At 42.2% G+C, this 20627-nt stretch overlaps 1 protein-coding gene and 1 pseudogene across 1 annotated transcript in view; both read left to right on the plus strand.

The window, feature by feature from the left end:
- The window catches only part of LOC132533722 (polycomb protein EED-like), a 385841-nt gene that overhangs the window by 119800 nt on the left and 245414 nt on the right, over positions 1-20627 (plus strand).
- LOC132533990 (polycomb protein EED-like) overlaps positions 19778-20627 on the plus strand; it is a 474032-nt pseudogene continuing 473182 nt past the window's right edge.

Genomic DNA, 20627 nt, shown 5'->3' on the forward strand with positions numbered 1-20627 from the left:
CCCAGGGGGGAATTAACACTTGTCTTGAGGGGTTCCATTGTCTCAAAGCTTATCATCTATAAAGCAGAGAAATGGCTCCTGGCAAATGGGCATGTAGTGATGATGGCAGACTGCAGGAGAATCTACAAACTAAGGATGGACTAGGCTTGCTTGTGAAGTTCACAAGCTACAGAGATAAGACAGGACCCCCCCCATAGCTTTTAGAAAGCTCATGACCCTACCATTACCTTCATTCCAGGATGCAAGCCTCCAGCAGTGAGATGAGACATTTCACTGTTTGAAGCCACAAGTTTCTGATGTATTTTTCAGAAACAAGATACTGAGGAATCAAACTCATGCATGTCCTCTGCCTCTGAGCTAGCTCTGCAGTCCATCCCCCACCACAAGCAATTTTCCTGGGAGAAACCATGGTTTACAGGACAGTTACTGACACCTGAGGACAGTTTCTTATCTCCTTGTGATAGATGGAGATCTCAAGGGCCAGTAGACATGTGAATAAACATTCAGTCACTGGTTATCAGAGAAATGCAAGTAAGAACAACAAAGAGATGTCAGCTGTGAGGATGTCAGACATCAGAAATGACAGAAACACCAAGTGCTGGCGAGGGGATGGGGAGAGGGAAAGCCTTCTATACATCTGGGAGAATGCAAATCCAAGCCCTGTGGGAAGCAGTCTGGAGATTCTTTTGATTCTTCTTATTTTTCTTTTTATCAATATTTTTAATCATTTTGTTGGGGGATAATGGTGTACACTATAGTTGTTGACACATATAAAATTAAACCAGGCTCCGTGTACATTGTAATGTGTGTGCTCTACCAGGTGTGCCACCACCCAGCCCCTGTAGACTCTTCAGAACACTAGAAACAGATATGTTGAGAGGAAGATCCAAGATGGTGACTGGAATGTAGCAGCACCAGTGGGCTGTGACATCAACTGCTAGAAAGCATTGAAATCCTGGCTTTCAGCGGGACAAGCAAGTAGGCATCCTAAAGGTAGACCAGGGAGGTGATTATAATTTAATTTGGATTAAAAATTAGATCAAAAAGAAAGGAAAGTTCTTGATTATTTGTCTCAGCCCTCCTCTCCCCATAACCAGACCTCAGGGGTAGAGAGCTGCTGCTAGCAGGTTCCCCATGGAGCTCCTTTCTTTACCAAGATTCATGGCCCACCAGGGTGCCAATAAACCCTGCTTCCAAATTTCTAGGCTATTTTTATTGTTTCTCTGATTTAGGGACTTAGACCCATTCAAGTGACAATTAGCTGATCAAGCAAGCCTCTCCCAGCCTGCTTGAAAGTTTTTTCTTTCTTTTTTTCACATTCGCTTTGTATTGTGTTTTCTTTCTCAATCAGTTGTCTAGACTAAACTTACATAGGCTAACAGGGAGATGACCAAGCTGTAGACTCATTGCTTGGGCTTTTACTCTGTTCTGTTTTACAAATACTATTATATATACACGCATATCCCTTCCCCCCCTCAGGTGACCAAAATTAACTCTTAGTATACTTTCCATTGCTAGATGACAAGAATTATCACCCACTGTGAGAGAAACTTGTCTCACTTTTCATACCTTCTCTATACACTATCGCCCTTCTCTCACGTCCAAGCCAATTAAAAAATATATATATACATATACATATACATATACATATACATATACATATACATATACATATACATATACATATACATATACATATACATATACATATATATATATATACTCTCCTTTCACTGATTTTTTCCTGTTTTCTCCTTTTCTTTTTTCTTTTCTCTCTTTTTTCCCCCTGTCTTCCTTTCTTCCTTCCTCCTCCCTCTGCCTTCTGAATTCACTGATCCTTATTTGTGAACTATTTCAGGAAAGAAGTCTGACTCAGAGGGGACTCTGTGGGTGTCTCTGCTCTACTTCCCCTTCCCCTCTTGCTACCCTAGAATCTACAGTAGACAGTAGATTTGCATAATTGTCTATTCCTGCTATCCCTTTTGTCCTTTCTCTTTCTTTTCCATTTAAATTTTGTTGCTATATTTTCTTGAACTGGAGACATTTTGGGAGTAACTAGTATTGGTTAAACTTCTTCAGTCATTGCTTTAGTTACCATTGTAATTTCTGAGAGTGGTGATTGCATTTGTCATAAAGGTATTTAGTATAGTGTGACTTGTACATAAAACAAAGCAACTGAGGAACAGCAGAACATAAAAATAAAAACACATTAAAATGGGTAGATCAAGGGCAAATAAAACTGCTACTCCGATGAATGAAGACAAGAGCCTAGAAGAAACTACAAATCAGACAGAAGTAACCCTAGATAAGAAAAGCATGCAACAACAACAAAAGCCCTGGACCAGATGGCTTCACAAACGAATTCTACAAAACTTTCAGGAAACAGTTAATACCCATACTTCTTAAGCTATTCCATAAGATTGAAGAAACAGGAATACTGCCTTCCACCTGTTATGAGGACAAGATCACTCTGATACCAAAAGCTTATAGGGACAGAACAAAAAAGGAAAACTATAGACCAATATCTCTGATGAACATAGATGCCAAAATATTAAACAGGATCTTGGCCAACCGGATACAGCAACACATCAAAAAGATTGTGAATCATGACCAAGTGGGACTCATCCCAGGAATGCAAGGCTGGTTCAACATCCGTAAGTCAATCAATGTCATTCACCACATCAATAAAAGCAAAGCCAGAAACCACATGATTATCTCAATAGATACAGAGAGAGCCTTTGACAAAATCCAACACCCATTCATGCTCAAAACTCTACAAAAAAATGGGAATAGATGGGAAATTCCTCAAGATAGTGGAGTCTATATATAGCAAACCAACAGCCAACATCATACTCAATGGACAGAAGCTGAAAGCATTCCCCCTCAGATCGGGGACTAGACAGGGCTGTCCACTGTCACTGTTACTCTTCAACATAGTATTGGAAGTTCTTGCCATAGCAATCAGGCAAGAGAAAGAAATCAAAGGAATACAGATTGGAAGGGAAGAAGTCAAGCTCTCACTATTTGATGATATGATATGATATAGATGATATGATAGTATACATAGAAAGACCTAAAGAATCCATTAGAAAATTACTGGAAGTTATTAGGCAATATATTAGGCAAGGTATCAGGCTACAAAATCAATGTACAAAAATCAGTGGCATTTTTGTATGCAAACACTAAATCTGAAGAAGAAGACATCCAGAAATCACTCCCATTTACTGTTTCAGCAAAATCAATCAAATACCTAGGAATAAAGTTGACCAAAGAAGTGAAAGACTTGTATACTGAAAACTATGAGTCGCTACTCAAGGAAATAGAAACTGATACCAAGAAATGGAAAGATATCCCATGCTCATGGATTGGAAGAATAAATATCATCAAAATGAATATTCTCCCCAGAGCTATATACAAATTGAATGCAATACTCATCAAAGTTCCACCAAGCTTCTTTAAGAGAATAGAACAAACACTACAATCATTTCTGGAAACAGAAAACACCTAGAATTGCCAAAACCATCTTGAGGAAAAGAAACAGAAATGGAGGCATCACACTCCCAGACCTTAAACTATATTATAAAGCCATAATCATCAAAGCAGCATGGTACTGGAACAAAAATAGGCACACAGACCAGTGGAACAGAATTGAAAGCCCAGAAGTAAATCCCAACACCTATGGGCATCTAATCTTTGATAAGGGGGCCCAAAGGATTAAATGGAAAAAGGAGGCTCTCTTCAGTAAATGGTTCTGGGAAAACTGGGTTGAAACATGCAGAAGAATGAAATTGAACCACTTTATCTCACCAGAAAAAAAAATCACCTCCAAATGGATCAAAGACCTAGATGTCAGACCAGAAACAATCAAATACTTAGAGGAAAACATTGGTAAAACACTTTCCCACCTACACCTCAAGGACATCTTTGATGATTCAAACCCAATTGCAAGGAAGACTAAAGCAGAAACAAACCAATGGGACTACATCAAATTGAAAAGCTTCTGCACATCCAAAGAAACTATCACACAAACAAAGAGACCCCTCACAGAATGGGAGAAGATCTTCACATGCCATATATCAGACAAGAAACTAATCACCAAAATATATAAAGAGCTCAGCTAACAAACATAGGAAAAACTGCTCTAGGTCATTGATTGTCAGAGAAATGCAAATTAAGAAAACACTAAGATACCACCTCACTCCTGTCAGAATGGCATACATCAAAAAGGACAGCAGCAACAAATTCTGGAGAGGATGTGGGGACAGAGGAACCCTTTTACATTGCTGGTGGGAATGTAAGTTGGTACAACCTCTGTGGAGAGCAGTCTGGAAAACTCTCAGAAGGCTAGACATGGACCTTCCATATGACCCAGTAATTCCTCTCCTGGGCTTATACCCCAAGGACTCCATAACACCCAACCAAAAAGAGGTGTGTACTCCTATGTTCATAGCAGCACAATTCATAATAGCTAAAACCTGGAAGCAACCCAGGTGCCCAACAACAGATGAGTGGCTGAGAAAGCTGTGGTATATATACACAATGGAATACTATGCAGCTATCAAGAACAATGAACCCACCTTCTCTGACCCATCTTGGACAGAGCTAGAAGGAATTATGTTAAGTGAGCTAAGTCAGAAAGATAAAGATGAGTATGGGATGATCCCACTCATCAACAGAAGTTGATTAAGAGGATCTGAAAGGGAAACTAAAAGCAGGACCTGATCAAATTGTAAGTAGGGCACCAAAGTAAAAACCCAGTGGTGAGGGGTAGACATGCAGATTCCTGGGCCAGTGGGGGGTGGTAGTGGGTGGGAGGGATGGGTCACAGTCCTTTGGTGGTGGGAATGGTTTTTATGTACACTCCTAGCAAAATGTAGACATATAAATCAGTAGTTAATAAATATGAGAGGGGGAAAATCAATTGTATGTCTCAAAGTTTCTCAAAACACAAACTGAATCCTTTTAATATATAGGCTGTGTATTTGATATGCGGACTCTCTCAAAAGCCTAGACCAAGTAGATTAGAAGCATCCAATAGCACAGCTATATGCAAGATACTGGATACTGTACAGCAAACCATAACAAAAGGACTTTTTCAAAGTTAACCCAATTAACGAATAATGTGATGATAACATTAACTATCGATTGTCTTTTTGAACCCTAAGACAGCAGGAACCTCACATCTCCACTATAGAGCCCCTACTTCCCCCAGTCCTGGAACCCTTGGATAGGGCCCAGTTTCCCGTATGTATCTCCCAATCCAAACCAAATAATATTGCATCCGCCGATCACAACCTAACCAACGCAACGATTGCCACCTCAACATGCTTCACCTCAGACTGTTCTAGAGACTTCACGTGTGGAATGACAATCCTTCAGCTTCATTACTTGGGTTCCAGATGCCACCAGGATGCTGGACAGGCTTCCCTGGATTGAAGACCCCACCAATGTGTCCTGGAGCTCAGTTTCCCCAGAGACACACCTTACTAGGGAAAGAGACAGGCAGACTGGGAGTATGGACCGACCAGTCAACGCCCATGTTCAGCGGGGAAGCAATTACAGAAGCCAGACCTTCTACCTTCTGCAACCCTCAAAGACCCTGGCTCCATGCTCCCAGAGGGCTAGAGAATGGGAAAGCTATCATGGGAGGGGGTGGGTTATGGAGATTGGGTGGTGGGAATTGTGTGGAGTTGTACCCCTCCTACCTTATGTTTTTGTTCAGTAATCCTTTCTTAAATAAAAAATTTTAAAAAATGAATAAAACACCATAAATTCATAATTTGTTCAAAAGTTTTAAAAAAAAGAAAAGCATGCAAGCAATAATAAATTTATTAACTTCAGAAATGAAAACAACTTTGGAGGAAAGGAATAACAGTATTAGGGAAACAACAAATGAGACCCTCAAGGAAAATACTAACTACCTTGAGGCAATTAGAGAACTGAAAGCTGAAATAGCTGTAATGAAGAAAGCAACCAATGGAAGGGAAAACAGACTAGCAGAGGTAGAAAACAGAATTAACCAGACAGAGGATGAGCTAGAGAAAACTAAGAAAGAGGTGAAAAATCTCAAAAAGATATTGAGAGACACTGAAAACAGAAACAGGGACATATGGGATGGTCTCAAATGAAGTGACATTCACATAATTGACCTGCCAGAGGCAGACAAAGAGGAAGGGGAGCAAGCATTCTAGATGAAATAATAGAAGAAAGCTTCCCAGACCTGAACAACAGAAAGGAAATTAAGACCCAAGAGGCTCAAAGAGTCCCAAACAGAATCAACCCAGACCTGAAGACACCAAGACACATCATAGTCACAGTGAAAAGAAGTAAGTATAAAGAAAGAATCCTAAAGGCTGCAAAAGAAAAACAAAATCACATGCAGAGGAAAACCTATAAGACGATCATCAGACTTCTCTACCCAAACTCTAAAGGCCAGAAGAGAATGGCAAGATATCTATTGAGCCCTGAATGAAAACGGGTTTCAACCAAGGATAATATGTCCCGCTAGATTTTCATTGATACCAAAAGGAGTCATCCAAACTTTCTCAGGCAAACAACAGTTAAAGGAAGCAATGGCCACCAAAATGACCCTAAAAGAGGTTCTAAAAGACCTCTTCTAAACAAGAACATCACTATAATACCTGCAACTTATCATATAAAAACTTGTTGAACAATGGCACCACAACACATTAAATCCATAATATCAGTAAATGTCAATGGCTTAAACTCACCCATCAATAGGCACAGAGTGAAAGGTTGGATCAGAAAACATAATCCAACCATATGCTGCTTGCAAGAATCCCACTTGACCCAACAAGAAAAACACAGACTTAGGAAAGGATGGAAAACTCCTACAGGCTAATGGACTACAAAAAAAAAAGAAAGAAAAAAGGGCAGGGACAGCCATTCTCATCTCAGACACAATAGATTTTAAATTAAATAAAGTAATAAAAGTTAGGCAAGGTGATTACATAATGATTAAAGGATCAATCAGCCAAGACGATATAACAATTATTATATAACAATTATTAACATCTATGCACCCAATGAGGGACCATCTAAATACATCAAACACCTTCTCAAAGAACTTCAAAAATATATCAATAGTAATACAATAATAGTGGGAGACTTTAACACCCCACTCTCACACTTAGATCAACAAAACACAGAATCAACAAACAACAGAATTAAATGAAGAGATAGACAGACTAGACCTCTTGGACATTTTCAGAGCTCTTCTCCCCAAAAAGTTGGAATACACATTCTTTTCAAATCCACACAACACATACCCAAGGATAGACCACATGTTAGGCCAGAAAGACAGCATCAAAAAAATTCAAGATCATTGAAATCATCTCAAGTATCTTCTCAGACCACAGTGGAGTAAAACTAACTTTTAACAACAAACAGAAAATTATTAAAAGTCACAGAATCTGGAAATTAAACAACATACTGCTTAAGAACCACTGGGTCAGAGAGACACTCAAGCAGGAAATACAAGTGTTCCTGGAAACAAATGAAAATGAAGGCACAACCTATCAAAATATTTGGCACACAGCTAAAGCAGTAATGAAGGGGAAACTCATAGCCATACAATCACATATTAAACAACAAGAGAAAACTCAAATAAACAACCTTACTGCACACATTAAGGACTTAAAGGAAGAGGAACAAAGGAACCCTAAAGCAATCAGACAGACACAAATCACTAAAATTAGAGCAGAAATAAACAACATAGAAAATAAGAGAACCATACAGAAGATCAATGAAGCCAAATGTTAGTTCTTTGAAAGATTAAACAAGATTGACAAACCCCTAGCCAGACTCACTAAACAAAAAAGGGAGAAGACTCAAATTCATAGAATTGTAAATGATAGAGGAGATATCACAACTGACACCACAGAAATCCAGAAAATCATGCAAGACTTCTATGAAGTACTATACACCACCAAGATGGAAAATCTGGAAGAAATAGAAGAATTCCTAGAAGCATATGCCCTTCCAAAACTGAACCAAGAAGAACTACAAAACTTAAATGCACCAATCATAGACAAAGAAATCGAAACTGTTACTAAGAATCTCCCCAACATAAAAGTCCTGGACCAGATGGATTCACAAATGAATTCTACAAAACCTTCAGGAAACAGTTGATACCCATACTCCTAAAACTTTTCCATAAGATCAAAGAAACAGGGACACTCCCTTCCACCTTCTATGAAGTCAACACCACTCTGATACCCAAAGCAGATAGAGACACAACAAAAAAGGAAAACTACAGAACAATATCTCTGATGAACATAGATGCCAAAATATTCAACAAGATCTTGGCCAACCGGATACAACAGCACATCAAAAAGATTGTTCATCACGACCAAGTGGGATTCATCCCAGGAATGCAAGGCTTGTTCAACATCCATAAGTCAATCAGTGTCATTCACCACATCAATAAAAGCAAAGCCAAAAAAAACATGATTATCTCAATAGATGAAGAGAAAGCCTTTGACAAAATCCAACACCCATTCATGCTGAAAACTCTACAAAAAATGGGAATAGATGGGAAATTCCTAAAGATAATGAAACCCATATATAGCAAACCAACAGACAACATCATACTCAATGGATAGAAGTTGAAAGCATTTCCCCTCATATCAGGGACTAGACAGGGATGCCCACTATCACCATTACTCTTCAACATAGTATTAGAAGTTCTTGCCATAGCAATCAGGCAAGAGAAAGAAATCAAAGGAATACAGATTGAATACAGCCAGAGTGAAGGAGGAGTAGAGACAGGAAGAAGAGTAGGAGGAGAGGAAGGAGGAGAAGGAGTTATCCATGGGTTACTCATGATAACAATTTGTTAATTGGTCATTTAGAATATTTGGGGGCTGGGGATATAGCACAGTGGTTCTTCAAACGACTTTCATTCCCTTTTATGTTCCAGTTTGATTCCCAAATCCACTATAAGCCTGATCTGAGCTCTGGGGGAAAAAAGTTTGGAATATTGAGGCTTTGATAGCATCTCCATCTGTTTTGGCACGTTTTTCACATTTTCAGTCAGGCACGTGTTAACTTTCCCTGTTGACAAATGAAAATAAGACAGGCTAGCTGTCAACCTCCATGGCCCGTGGCTAGAGGCTCTGCTCCTGGGTGGTGAGTAGAGACAGAAGATTGAGGAGAGCTGACAGAAGCCCTCTGGTAGGATGTTCTGGGCCAGTTCCCTGCTAGGAGTCTCACTTTGTATAGCACCCATTACCCATGACTATTCAGCTCCATTTTTTAAAATTGATTTTTATTTAAGAAATGATAAATTAACAAAACCATAGGGTTCATCTCCATTCTTAACCAAGCACCCATTTACCCATGATTCTTCAGCTCTGCTCTAAATTGAAAATTCCATAAGCCTGGGATGGAAAGTCACTCTCCTTGCTTCCAACTTGTTATTTCCTAAGAGAAATGCCCTGTCATCTGATTCCACCCAGGTTTGCCCACCCTCCATAAAAGGAAAACCAATTTCCTCTGAGTAGAGACAGACCAAAACACTGTTGGTAGATTTTTGTTTTCCTCCAGTGTTATTGCTGGGCTCGGTGCCTGCACCATGAATCCACTGCTCCTGGAGGCCATTTTTTACCCCTTTTTGTCGCCCTTGTTGTTGTAGCCTCGCTGTGGTCATTATTATTGCCATTGTTAATGTTGTTCGTTGTTGGAAAGGACAGGGAGAAATGGAGAGAGGAAGGGAAGATAGAGAGGGGGATAGAAAGATAGACACCTCCAGACCTGCCTCACCACCTGTGAAGCAACTCCCCTGCAGGTGGAGAGCCGGGGGCTCCTGGTCCCTGCATTTTGCACCCCATGTGCTTAACCCACTGCGCCACCGCCCAACCCCCACTGTTGGTAGATTTTTAACAGGCAACACAGCTATCCCCACACTAAACCCAGAGTTCTATCCTCCATAGAGTTCACTTGGCAGCCCCCACTCACCTGCATGAAGCCCTGTCAAGCCCCAGATCAGAGTGGCAGAAACGAGGAGAGGAGGCAACTTACAACCCCAGAGGGCAATTACTTGTCAAAAGCCATGGCATCTTCATCTCACTGCTGCTTCAGCACAAAGTCTTTATCCCATTCTTTCTGTAGGCTGAAATTGATTTTATTCCTTCTATCCTGTTCTGCACATCTTTCTGCTAAATGCCTGGAGGGAAGGCAAGAGTCTGACTCCATCCACTGCCACCACCGCACCCCCAAGTCCTCTCTTCTTTGGATTCAGTGGGAAATCTAGTTTTGCTCTCGCTCTTTTAAATAAGAGGTAAAGGCAGAGGCCAGGTGGTGGTGCACCTAGTTAAAGGCACACATTACAGTGTGCAAGGACCCAGGTTCAAACCTCATGTCCCCAGCTTCAAGAGGGAAGTGCAGCAGGTTTCTCTCTGCCTCTCTCCCTATCTCTATACAAGATCGATATTTTTTTCAAAAAATAAAAGGAAAAAAAAGAAAAAGTGTCAATGACATGAGAAGGAACAGCGAACTCTAGCTCTCTGATAACTGAGGGGTCCGGGACTGCTTGCTTTCAGCCAAATCCCTCTTCTGGTCAATCAATTACCACTCAAAACTGTTCATTTCCTTTAACTGATTTAAAATCTCATCTCATAGGGTGACATGTGACATGTGACAGCTTCACAGTGTGACTGGGGAGAGTGAGATGAGAACCAGGGTGGGGTGAGCTAGGGCCAGTCATGAACTCTCCATGTGTCCACCCATGTTTCTACTACAGTGTCAAGGGGGTGGGGGAGGAGGGGGAGGGGAAGGAGGAGAGGGTTATGGTGGGGAATGAAGGCCCACACCCCTTACTATTATTAGATTTTCTGCAGCATTTGTTTGTCTTGTTGCTGACTTTCAATGTGGCTCGAGATAATTTTTTTTCTTTTATCTCCTACAGTGGCTTCTGTCTGTTCTTTCATACATTCTATGCTTCACTGCTGCTTTCTCTTTCTTCCCAACGATGGTGTAGGTGCCCATGGGCTTATAGATGGACAGTCTTTAAGGTCTATGTCTCAGCTGGAACATAGAGCCATTGTGAAGGCTGCAGCTTTGGGCTACAGTGACAGACAGAAGTTGTATTTCTTTTTTTTTTCTTCCCTATGGGGTGTGTGTGTATGTGTGAGCAATCAAACACCAGATCCACAGGTGTGCAATCACAGAGTCTTTCACTACTAAGCTCTACCCCTGGCCCAAAGCCCTGCATGGTGAACAATACAGTGGACTATCTATCATGTCCAGAGAGTTGTCAGGTTAACTAGATAATGGTTTGAAAAGAGGATGATTTAGGCAGATACAAAAAGAAGGCATAGTGACTAAAAACATAAAAATGGTGGTGAAGCATGTTCACTACCATCTGAAATGAGGCTTCTAGAACCTTCTGCACCTACAGTCCACCTGAGATTCTTCCTCATGTGGAGACCTCAGTTCTGGGGGTATGGGGAGGGGCCCAAGATTCTTTGGAATAAGCTCCCACCCAGAGAGGAAGTGTCACTCTTGAAAGGCCACTGGCATCCCTTCAATCTGCCCTCCAGAGAGTGGGTTCAAACATTCCAAGACAGGATTATATTCAATAGAGAGGCAGAAACAACTCTTACATAAAAGTGGCATTCTTGTTCTTGTTTGTTCTGATAGCTTCTGCAAGGCTGAGGTTATAGGCTGCATTCATTTTTTTAAATATTTATTTATTTTTATCAATGAGAAAGAGAGAGATAGAGAGAGAGAGAGACAGAAAGGACAAAACATCACTCTGGTACATGTGCTACCAGGGATTGAACTCAGGACCTCATGCTTGTGAAACAGAGCTTTGTCCACTATGCCACCTCTGGACCACTAGGCCACACACTTCATAAAATGTTCCTTTTTGGCATTTAGTCTCAACTTTGCAAGGAAAAAGAAAATAAATTTTGAAAGGCTGGAAATGTAATTCTGTTCACGCAGAATACTAATTTTCTAATCTTTCTTTCTACAAAGGCTACATTTCATAGGAGTCCAAATTATCAGCTTTTCTGTGTTTTTTGTTTGTTTGTTTTGTTTTTTGGCTGAGGAGAGGTTTTTCAGTCAAGGCCTTTAATTTTCAAATCCAAGGTCTGGCCCAAGTAAGCCAAGCAGAATGGCACCTGAAAATGTGTGGCCATCTATGTTCTTTCCTGCACTCATGCATCAGTGTAGAGTAAACCCTCCATTCATCCTCCAAGCCCTTCGCCAATGCATTTATATAAGCTGTGAGGAGATCAGAAAGTAGCATCAGCTCCTAAACGTAGTGCACCAAACATGCCTTTAGTCTGTTCCTGGAAACTTGGCCATGACCCAAACTTCATTCTCACATGAAATGCCTGATTTGGCACACTGCCAGGCAGATATGCGCAGGACATCTGCAGTGACCTTGTCTTGTCTGCTGCCCCCACTGCACCACATCTAAATCAAAGCATTGCACTACCTGGTTCTTGAACACTGCTTCCTTCTCCTTAAGCATCCGATATCTCCAGAATCTGCTCATCCTCTAATTCCATTTTTGTTTGCCCACACTGTAATATACCGCACTATTGACCTTGTTGCACTACATGCAGAGATAGTATATTTCCTACAATGACACCATGTGTCTGTTCCTACCTTTTGCTTTTTTACCTTCACACTTCTTCTTGTGCTCCCCCAAGAATGGATTTCTCATGAAGTGTGTTTCATTAAAGGAGGTATCAACAGCAATCAGCAAGATGGGTGTGATAGTCTGAGCTCCTTGGTTTGTGGCAGTGGCCACAATTTTGCTTGATTTGCAGTGTCTACATCAACTCAGAATCCTTGTTCTCACAGCCGTCCTCTGGGGATGTGGCAGAGAGATGGTAGAATCACAGGTCTTTGCTAAGCTTTATGAGTGTCCAGAATATCTGCTTGATTAGGCCGGATTCATTAACATAGTAGAAGCACTCTCCTTGTAAGAAAACACAGATTCCCCCCTTTCTCTGCCACCAGAAGGTCTACTTCAGGACAATTTTGAAGAGCCACCTTGGCATGTGAGGAGATTTGGTGCAGGAGAGAAGCCAGGGAAGCTGTGGTGGAGTCCATGGCTAGCTGGAGCTTGTCTTTGAAGTCTTGGGCTTTTACGAGACTGTTATCCAAGGACCCTCTGACCACAAATGTAAGGTTAGAGATATGTAAGGTTGTTTTAGGGTAAGCATCAGAGACCACCTGAGGCCAGTTCAGTGAAATTTGAGTCTTTTTTAAAAATATATTTATTTATGTATTCCCTTTTGTTGCTCTTTTTTATTATTGTTGCAGCTATTATTATTGCTGTTATTGATATCATCATTGCTGGGTAGGACAGAGAAAAGTGGAGAGAGGAGGGGAAGACAGAGAGGGGGAGAGAAAGACAGACACCTGCAGACCTGCTTCACCGCCTGTGAAGTGACTTCCCTGCAGGTGGAGAGCCGGGGTTTGAACCGGATCCTTCAGCCAGTCCTTGCACTTTGTTCCCTGTGTGCTTAACCCACAGTGCTACTGCCCAACGTCCAGAAATTTGAGAGTCTTTATTATATCAACAACTAAAATTACTGCTCAGAGTGCTGTCTGGAGTTTACTGTAGCACAACCATTTATAGAGGCCAGTGCAGGAAGCAAGCTAGGTTACAGAAGCCCAAGATGTGGGGGTTGGGCGGTCTGTTGCTGCAGTCAGGACAACTTGTTACGGAAACAATCAACAATCAACAATTAATAATTTCAGAACACTAGTATCTACTTTTTGTTGGCAAGTAAAGTGGTTGAATAGGTTCAGGTTAAGTCAAGATGGAGTCAGTTACATTAAGGAAGTGGGGATCGTGCCACATTCCCCACTGGTTTTAGGAGATAATACCTAAAATCTTGAAGATCGTCTTTGCCTGGTTTGCCTTTTGGTCTGATATTTTCAGTAATATTATCCAATGATATAATTCTGGTTTTTAACTTGAATTCAATTCTAGTAGTGGGTCAAAATGTTTATCTTGGGAGCTGGACGGTAGTGCAGCGGGTTAAGCGCAGGTGCACTAAGCGCAAGGACTGGCATGAGGATCCCGGTTTGAGCCCCCAGCTCCCCACCTGCAGAGGAGTCGCTTCACAGGTGGTGAAGCAGATCTACAGGTGTCTGTCTTTCTCTCCTCCTCTCTGTCTTCCCCTCCTCTCTCCATTTCTCTCTGTCCTATCCAACAACGACGACATCAACTACAACAACAATAACTACAACAACAATAAAAAGACAACAAGGGCAATAAAAAGGGAAGATGAATAAATAAAATTACAAAAAAAATTTTTTTTAAAAGTTTGTCTGTTCACTGGACCTGAATAGGGCACTAGGAGAATTCTCACTTCTGAGAGCACCCCAGCCAGCCTGATAAATCTGAAATTAACCTGCTTGTCTTCCTGGAGTGAGTGTCTGTACTTGGTTATGTAGAAGTCACAGACTACTGTCCAATGTTTCATTGTTGGTTTTTAACTTGAATTCAATTCTAGGAATGGGTCAAAATGTTGTTCACTGGATCTGAATAGGACATTAGGAGAATACTCATTTCTGAGCAGCACCCCAGCCAGCCTGACATAATTCTGACATAAGCCCGTCTCCCAGGAGGGAGTGTCTGGTGTTGGTTATGCAGAAGTCACAGCCTTAGACCCATTCTCTTTTTAGCCTGAGTCTGACTGTGACCTGCCTCTTCTAAACTGAGGTCTGAAAAGGTAATCTTATGCAGGGTGGATGGGGTTGACTTTGGGTTTTGGTATTAGTTTGAATGTCCTTTTTCTAGTTCTGGCACCAGATCCAGTACAGTGGTGTCAGAGTGGTATGCACTTGGCAGAGAACTTTGGAGGTCAGTGTTGGTAGCCTCGTGGAACCTGTGGGGCATTACATTCACCTAGGAAAGGAAGGAACACTGTTTGGATATTTCTTTGAAGCTTCTGTGTTTGCTATACTTACATCCACAGTTTGAGGTTTCTGGAAACTAAGGAGAGAGGAGTGTTACAGCCGGTCTATAGATGACTCACAGGCTTTCTGAAAGCAATGCTACTGGAAGGCTTTCTTGTTGGGTGCTCAGTGACTAAAGCCTTGAGCTTACCATCCAATAAAGAATGTTCTCCCTACTCTTTTCCCTGACCCAGCATTCTAGTCCTTTTTCCAACTATGACACAAAATCCCTAGATAGCCTGGGTCCACCTGCATATTAGATGTCTGGCTCAGGCCAAAATTCCTTCTATCTCCCTCCAAGATGGGTCAGAGAATGTGGGTCCATTATTTTACAGAAATGATTCCCAAAGTGCAAGACTTGAGCCAGTATTTGGTGCATTAGAGGACTTTATTACACCGGTGTATAAGAGACTCCAGGTCCCTCTGAGAAGTTCTCCCCACAGTTTTGTAAAGCACACAGTTTTAGTGAGGCCCCCTTCAGCAGAGGGGTGGAGGGAGCAGGTTTGTTTTACAATTACAAAGTAGGCAGAAACAGACAAAGGCAATCTTTCCAGTAACTGCTATAGATCTTCCTTATCCGTGGTTTGGTTAAAAAGGGGGAGAAAATAGTGCCTATCATGGATCAGTCTTGAGACAGCTCAATTTATTCCCTAGTCATCAGGTACCTTTAGCACTGCTGTCTGGGGCCCATTAGCTTAGCAATGTGGAGGGGAGGAGGGGTAGCAACTACAGCCACTGTTTTAATTGCCAAGAGAGCAAGCACAAAGAAAATGCAGTCTGAGGCTATGTCTCCATATTAGAGAGGAAAGGCACTTCTTTACCAGATACATAGATTAAAATATTCACATGGGTAAATCAGGAGAGTATGCACTCTATGTTCATCTCTTTCCCATAATAGTTATTTTTAATAGCTACATTATATATATACATATACATATATATACATATATATATATATATATATATGTAAATATCACAACTTTCTCAACCACTCATCTGTTGTTGGGCACCTGGGTTGTTTCCAGGGTTTAGCTATTACAAATTGTGCTGCTGAACATAGGTGTACACATATCTTTTTGGTTGGGTGTTATGGAGTCCTTAGGGTATATCCCTATGAGAGGAATTACTGGGTCATAAGGAAGGTCCATGTCTAGCCTTGTAAGAGTTCTCCAGACTGCTCTCCACAGAGGGTGGGCCAGTTTACATTCCCAACAGCACTATAGGAGGTCTCCTTTGTCTGCACAATCTCTCTAGCATTTGTTGCTGCTGTCCTTTTTGATATATGCCATTCTTACATGGGTGAGGTGGTATCTCACTGTTGTCTTTATTTGCATTTCTCTGATAATCAGTGACCTGGAACAATTTTTCCTATGTTTGCTAACCTTTTATCTCTTCTGTAGTGAATATTCTGTTCATCTCCTCTGCCCATTTTTGGATGTGCTCATTTGCTAACACATTTCTAATAATGACTTGTTCTTTGAAATATTAAATCTCCTAAAAGCTTAGACCAAGGAGTACAGAGACAACTGTTTGCATTACTTTCTAAGACATGGTTTTTATAAAAATAGCATTAAAGGACATAAATTATGGTAAGGTTTTCTATGATATAGCAAATCTTAAGAATGGGGTTCTCAAAGTTAACCCAATTGCCAAATAATTTGGTTAGAGCAATCTATTGCCTTCTTAAACCCTAAGACATCTGGAACCTTTCCCTTTCCCTATAAAGCTAGTATTTCTCTCAGTCCTGGAACCTTAAGGGTGGGGCTCACTTTCCAGCATGCTTCTCTCAAGTCATACCAACTGATACTGCATCAACCTCATCAATGCAACCAGTACCACCTTGGCATGTTTCACTTCAGCCTGTGTTCAGAGACGTCAGGCGTTGAATGTCAACTCTTCAGCTTCATTACCTTTCCTAGCTCATAGGTCTCCTAAATTCCATTTCAGGCGGTCTACTTCTTAACAAAGTCTCAAAACCTAGATATAGACCAGGGCCCATGAGATAGGGCATATATACACATGTATTCATAAATTAGGGGAGAATAAATACCTTTAAGCAAAGGTGCACAATATTTTGCAGTGAGTCTATAAGTGAAACAAAGTAGAAAAATTAAAAAGACACCATAAAGTACCTAATCAAATAGTTTCTACTTAGACCTAGATACCTATTTCATCTATTTCCTATTACACTTCCCTCCATCACTCCAAAGCTAACCTTGTCAAAATAAGGACTATTAAAGCTGAAAAAGGGCAAGAGACTGGCATACTTTAATGATGACTCTTTAGTCACTACCAGGCCACCCCATCACCCTAGTCAGGGAGTCCTGGGATTCCCACGGAGACACGATGGGCCTAGACCTCTAAGAGATCCCTGTCACCACTGCCACTGGTCATCTCCATCAGGACCAATATAATGGACCCCTTTGTGGGCCTCTTATGTTGAGGACCTTTCCCTCAAGGTAGATCAACAATGGTAGGACTGTTCAATTATCCAAAGGGAGGTTGGATAACTTACCCTACCTACCAGCCGAGGAAGATAGGTCCTGAAATTAGTGCAGCCTAGAGTGTTTCTAGTAGTGACCACAGAATCTGAGCTCAGACCTACAGGGATGCAGAGGTTACATAGGCTCCTGTGATGAATATGGGCCTCAGATCAAACTGGTGGGATTTACAGTTAACAATATTTATATAGTTTTCCCATATTTGGGAACTACTCTCTTCCCTCATCCAGCTTTCCAGTCCTTTTTGCAACTATGATGCCATCTCCCCAGACAATAATTTGGGTCCACCTGCATATCAGATCTCAGGCTCAGGCAAAAACTAGTAAATAAAATATACCTACCTGCTTTTTCCAAAACAGAGACCCCAAATCTATATCTGCAATATTCTTGCCTTTAGGTTTATGATTAGTCAAAAATTTGATCTTCTTTATATCTTAACTCTTTTTCAGCTACCAATTTCCAGACTGTCGTGAGCATAGACCGAAAAAATGACCCTGATATTCATTAATTAAATAGGAGAAAGAATTCTGCCAGTGGAGACCAAGGCTGTTATTTTATAAGTGCTGCAGTACTCATTTAGTGACACTAGATGGGGCGGCTCTAACACTATGTTACACTTTAACATCACACTCTTAGATTAAATTATTTAAATGCAGTTTATAAATCTCAATAATATTCTGACATCAAATTCTTATAATTACAATTATGTATCCCAAATACCTCCTCAGTATAAGACAGGTAGGTGCGCAGGTAAGGTCATAACAAGTGATGTCCTCAGGTTGAGAAAGCTGGTCCAGGCAGAGTTCTGGTCCGGCTGGGTCCTGGTTCTGGTCCGGCTGGGTCCTGGTTCTGGTCCTGATCTGGTCTGGTGTTGGTCCTGATCTGGTCCATTTCTGGTCCAGGGAGATGGTCTGAATCCTTTACTGGCTTGGTTCGGAATCTGCAGATGCCTCCGTGACTGATGTCAGTGTGTTGATTGCCACGGGGTATGCTGGATGTATTTACAGACTACCATGCAGTTCAAAAGTTGCCATCCATGTTCAAAAGTCTGGGGCTTTTTATTCCTGAGCTAGGCTGGAGTGTGGATTAGGTCATTTCCAGTCAATGAAAATTGGGGGCTTCGTGACATGTACGTCTAACTTTATCAGGCTATACAGATGTAGCGCTTGCCCTGCACAGGACTATATCTTATGCTGGTGTAAGAAGCATTTGAGAGAACTCAGGGGCCGCATAGGGCTTGCCCTGCACAAGACTTTATCTTATGCTGGTCTGCAGGGGGCATTTCAAAGAACGGGGCTTGCTCTACATGTGACATTATCTTATGCGGGTGCAGGAGCATTTCAGGGCGTATGTCCTATATAGGACTGGATGGATCAACCTGCCAATGCCCATGTTCATCGGGGAAGCAATTACAGAAGCCGGACATTGACCTTCTGCACCCCATAATGACCCTGGGTCCATACTCCCAGAGGAGTAAAGAATAGGAAAGCTGAAAAGTGCTCTGGCTAACTTTTAAAAATAAATAAATAAATAATAAAAAGAGCACTTGAGTGTTTAGACCAATATTCCTAGTTCTAGATTGATTTCTTCCACTTGACCCAGCAGGAGCACCACCTGGAGGACACCTATCACTCAGTCTCATAAATATCCATGAGGGCTGAATAGGGCGGCCCTGAGCAGAACAAGGGGCGGCGCCTAGAAACCCATCCCAGGTCACATCCCCCTGGTCTGAGAGCACAACCCAGAGGGGACTTGGCCCGATGGGGCGTGGCCTGGATCAGCGCCCACGGGAGAACTCAACTGGTGCCTGCGCACCTGCCAGAGACTCTTCCACCAACAGGATGGGGGAGGCCAGTCCGGCTTCCTCTAGCTTTTCAATGCCGGTCTCAGTTTAAAAAGTTGGGCTGTGAACATCCCTGTGCATAACGTGAGGGTTTTAATATGGAGCAGTGCGGTGGGCCACCAAGGCCGAATGGGCGAGTCCACAACCCAGACGTCAGTGTCTTCAATGAGGCCCAGCGCAGAGGGCTGGGCAGTGTTCCTGCAGCATTTGCGTAGGAGCTGGGGTTGAGGGGAAACCCTCGGAGCCCGCCTCTGCTGTCCAAGCACCGGTGGCCAGGGGTCCTGCAGGGGTCCTGCGAGGAGAGGCGAGGAGAGGCGAGGCGAGGCGAGGCGAGGCGCTGCCTTCAGAGCCCGGCAATCACTCTCAGTCGTGGACGGGCCAGACACGTGCGGGCAGGCGCCCTGCGCCCCATTGTCAGCAGTGTGGCGGTCACCCGCCCACGGAGGCTGGGAGCCCTTTGCCACAGTGGTGGCAGCAGGGGAACATGTCCAAGAGGGAGGCGGCTGTGAAGGCAGGAAGCTACATACCTGCCGCTAAGAAGCAGAAGCTGAGCAGCTAGGAGAGGAGAACAGCAACCCGGACCTGTCTGGGGATGAGATTGTGAGTGTGGCGCTGGGGCTGGCAGCACAGGGCTCTGGCTGTGCTCTGCTCCCACCCCGCTGGCAGCAGGGAGTCTGAGCAAGGACTCCTGGCTTCTTGAGGTTCTGGTTTTTACAGACTTATCTCCCTTTCCCTTTCTTCCCTTCCCCTTCTTTCACCACCCCTGGTCATTGATAATTGACATTGATAATTTAATAAATTAAATTAATTAAATTAATAAAATAAATTAATAAAATAAATAACATTGATAATTTTCTAAAACATTGTTAAAAGTTCTGTTAATGAGACTGGAGCAGGAACCTGGCATGTGCGGACTGGGGGTTCGAACCTGCGACCTTGCGTTTGCAAAACCTGCACCCTGCCTGCTGTGCCTCCTCCCCAACTTCCAGAGTCGGATCTATTACTGTTATGATTATGATGACTATTACTAAATTTTTTAAGCTCTGCCATGAACCTTGGTGAATCATCTAGGCCTGTATTGACTGACTGTGTTGAGGCAGTCACGAGACATGGAATAATAATAACAGGTTGGCATTATTAGGGCAAGGGAGACCTGCATAATGGTTCTGCACAATCACTTTTCTGCCTGAGGCTCCAGAGTTCCAAATTCAGCCCCCAGCACCACCAGCAGCCCGTGCTGAGCCATACTCTGATAAAAAGGAAAAGAAAAAAAAAAAAAGAATATTACCACTAAGCCCAGTTTCATTGTGAAGTTTCTATCCAGTGAGGTCCTC

Source organism: Erinaceus europaeus, chromosome 17 (genome assembly GCF_950295315.1).
Source record: "Erinaceus europaeus chromosome 17, mEriEur2.1, whole genome shotgun sequence".
Taxonomy (NCBI): domain Eukaryota; kingdom Metazoa; phylum Chordata; class Mammalia; order Eulipotyphla; family Erinaceidae; genus Erinaceus; species Erinaceus europaeus.